The sequence below is a fragment of the Temnothorax longispinosus genome, chromosome 5 (genome assembly GCF_030848805.1).
Source record: "Temnothorax longispinosus isolate EJ_2023e chromosome 5, Tlon_JGU_v1, whole genome shotgun sequence".
Taxonomy (NCBI): Eukaryota; Metazoa; Arthropoda; class Insecta; order Hymenoptera; family Formicidae; genus Temnothorax; species Temnothorax longispinosus.
In genome coordinates, this window is record NC_092362.1 from 13,091,539 (window position 1) to 13,095,805 (window position 4,267).

The 4,267-nt window shown below is 27.1% G+C and overlaps 1 pseudogene; it reads right to left on the reverse strand.

Moving 5' to 3' along the window:
* Nucleotides 1–2,240: 2,240 nt before the first annotated feature.
* Nucleotides 2,241–3,952, reverse strand: LOC139813367 (protein FAM50 homolog; annotated as a pseudogene).
* Between the last annotated feature and the right edge of the window lie 315 nt (nt 3,953–4,267).

Sequence of the window (4,267 nt, forward strand, 5' to 3'; positions counted from 1 at the left end):
TAGACGAAAACTAAGGTCATATATTTGAATCCGGCGTAAAAAAAATCTATAAGAAATGATATGTTTCACTTCGTTATATATGTTTTATTCCTTGGTATGAACACTTGAAGAGTTTCGTGTACTTTCATAGATTATGAGAAACCATCACTTTCACCCCTTCATATCTCCGAAACCGTGGCCTATGCTCATTTTAAAATTTCTTTGGGATTAATGTCCCATCATATAGTACTATTTGGCATAAAAAAAAGTTTGAAATTCGAGGTCCAAAAAATGGGCGAAAAAACGGGTCTTTTTGCCATCACTCTTTGTCGGAGAATCACAACGTGAACAAGTCATTTTGTCACGTATTACGTGATGTATATATATAAAAAAGTCAATAAGTTTATTTTCACCTATGATGTTAACTAAAAACTTGTGTAGTCACATGTTTGGTTTGGAAGCCAAAGACTGACTCAAAATCAGTTTCATGTCACCGGATATAAAGAAAAGTAAGCTTCCACACAGAAATCCTATCAGAAAATCTATACAAAACGCCTATTACTGCTATGACTTTTTCGACTACGCAGTTCTTTTTGTTTACGCTTGCGAGTTATATATAACAAAAATAATATATATATAAAAATAATATATAACAAAAAAAGGTAAAAAAAAGGCGCCAAGTACACGCGCAATGTATGTTGTAAATATAAAAATCTTATATGGTAGTAGCTTTATTTCTTCCTAACAAAATAATTCACAAAATTGCGTTACCTAACTCAACCCAAGTGATATATATTTTTTATATTTTTCAATTTTATATTTTTCTCCCTAACAGAATAATTCACAAAATTGCGTTACCTAATTCAACCTAAGTGATACGTATTTCAAAAAAAGATGTGAAATTTTTAAATTGCGCCAATTGCAAAGAGAATATATATACTTTGAAAAATAATTGTTGTGCAACTACTTTTAAAAAATAAAACAAAATTGTGTTACCTAACTCAGCCCAAGTGGTATGTATCTTTGTATTCCTGAGAGTCTTTCTATCAACCCAAGTGGTAGTAGTTTTAATTCTCCTTGATAAAATTATAATATTACAAAGAATTACTTTAATCACAAAGAATTAAAAAGATAATATAAAATAAAAATATTTAATTAAAATAAAATAAATAAATTTTTCTTGTAAAAAACTTGGCGCTGCTTTTTTAAGGTCAACCCAGACAAACTTGCATAGGTGCATAAGCATATGCATAAAGAGATGGATTGGTCTATTTCCTTTTGCACATATACGTATAAACCAATTAATTTCTTATGTTTATGCGCTATGCAAATTTGTCTGGATAAGAGCCTCCGCAGCGCCAAGTTTTTTACAAGAAAAATTTATTTATTTTATTTTAATAAAATATTTTTATTTTATATTATCTCTTTAATTCTTTGTGATTAAAGTAATTCTTTGTAATATTATAATTTTATCAAGGAGAATTAAAACTACTACCACTTGGGTTGATAGAAAGACTCTCAGGAATACAAAGATACATACCACTTGGGCTGAGTTAGGTAACACAATTTTGTTTTATTTTTTAAAAGTAGTTGCACAACAATTATTTTTCAAAGTATATATATTCTCTTTGCAATTGGCGCAATTTAAAAATTTCACATCTTTTTTTGAAATACGTATCACTTAGGTTGAATTAGGTAACGCAATTTTGTGAATTATTCTGTTAGGGAGAAAAATATAAAATTGAAAAATATAAAAAATATATATCACTTGGGTTGAGTTAGGTAACGCAATTTTGTGAATTATTTTGTTAGGAAGAAATAAAGCTACTACCATATAAGATTTTTATATTTACAACATACATTGCGCGTGTACTTGGCGCCTTTTTTTTTACCTTTTTTTGAAAAAGGTAATTTTGTACTGATATCATGCATTTTGTAGTGATAAGCAAGTATCGGCAAAAAATTTCCATTTTTTATTTCTTAATTATTCACAAATTGACAATAACAACGAATTAAATTTTTATTAAATTTATATATATATATATATATATATATATATATATATATATATATATAAAACCTCTTATTTTTTACAAATATACATATATGTGTATTTATATTCGTATTATATAGAGAATCGCTATAACATTAAATGTAATAATAGTTATAATATAGAACTACTGTCTCCTATTTTTGAAATTTATTAAATACGTATTTATTATATTTAATGTTATTCTTGTGGATTCTCTATGTTAGGTAGATACAAATACACATATATATCATATATATATATATAATAGTAACATGTTTTTTAAATCATGTTTATCTGCAATAATTAAATTATTTATATTAAATCAATTATTATTTTTAAAATAAAAAATTTACCTGACAATGTGATTATTCCTTATCCACTAATTATTAATTTCCAAATAAGTAATAATTCATATATTAAAAACACATGAAAAATATAAAACGATGCGAAACTGGAAACTACTGGAACAGATTCGGGTCTGGACTAGTTATTTATTGGTTCGGATTCCTTGACTGCTTGAACAGATCGACTGAGAAAAAGTTTATTATAATGGACCATTTTCCCAAAAATATTACATACATGGATCCAACTTGTATCAAATCTATGAATAAAATGTGATTATAATCGATATAATTGTATATATTTATTTTTGTACAGTTATCTTCAAGAAATGACAAGAGATGATACATCTAATATTTGTAAATAGATTTCTGTTAGAGGATCTGATCATGGATTAATATTTTAATACTGTTTCTGTATCGGAATGAATTAAAATATGGTTTTGTATTTTCATATTGTAATTATTATATTCAAGTCATTAAACTATTCATGTATTTTTATTTTCCCTTTAAATGTTTGCAAAAACTTAACTATTTAGTAGAGCTACATAATCGAGTAAATGAATTAAATATTATCACATAACTAAATGAATTAAAATCACAGTCCTTAAAAATACAATGTAGCTACAATATATATATATATATATATATATATATATATATATATATATATATTCATTATAAAATAGATTATAATATATATATATAATCAGCTGTTTTATAATGAATCAATTGTATGTACAATGAAACAAAGTTATTTATCTGGTTATAATATTTACAGTCCTTGAATCTGAATCCTTTAAACAAAATTGGACAATTCGTTGAATCTAAGATCAGATTTTAGCTTTCTTCCTATTTTTATCTGACACTGTATACTTGTCGTAACTTTTCGTTGGATCAAAAGGTTCCCATCTACTCGCTGGAAAAATGTGTTTGTTCCTCTCGTACCATGATCTAATGAAAAAAATAAAAAAATAACATAAAAAAGAATTATGCAAAATATTTTTTTAATAATAAATACCTAAGTAAAACTTTTCCGACATGTGATTCCTCGGTTTCGACAGAAGCATCGTGCATAATACGAATATCATCGTGAACGTCAAATGTGAACAGAGGCCTGCTCTTTCCTCGTGCCTAATCGCAATATTACATACATTAAAATAACATGCCAACATTGTGATATTGCTTCATAAGTTTTATCATTTAGTATATTTACCTTAGTTACAATAAAATCAGTTACAGTTGCAGTAAAACGTATAATGGTGCGGTAATATAAGATTCTCCTTGACATACATTAACTGATCTGCCATTACTGTTTTAAGCTCGCTGAATTCGGGCCTCAGAACTTCTAAACATCTCTGAAAAACCTAATAGATAGAATTACCTGTATGTGAAAATTTAATTTATGCAGCAGAACATTATATATCATGCCAATGTTACTCCAAAAGTGACACTGGAGTATTTTAATAACTTAAACGTTCTCTAAACCACTGAGACATTCACCTTTCTTCATTATAACACTCCGACGATGGTCAGATCCATCCCAATAACTGAATGTGATCTCAATTTCTTCTTCCTTCAACGCGTTCTGCTTTCTAGCCCATTCTTGTCTCAATTCTTCCCTACACTGAGAGAAATCTAAATAGTTGTGGCAACTATTTTTTTGGCAACTCTGCAGTTTAACTACTTGTAACTAGTTTTCCAAAGTAATAGGAACTAAATAGTACTGAATACTATAAAAGTATAGTCACAGAAACAATATTTGTCAACTATTAGTTGATAGTTAAATATCGCCTCAACTATAATTATTATAGTTATATAGACTCCATAAAACAAGATATGACAATAACATTTTTCAAGTTTAGACAACTCCTTGACTTATTGTTTAGACAAATATTTTTTTGTTGTGTAGCATACT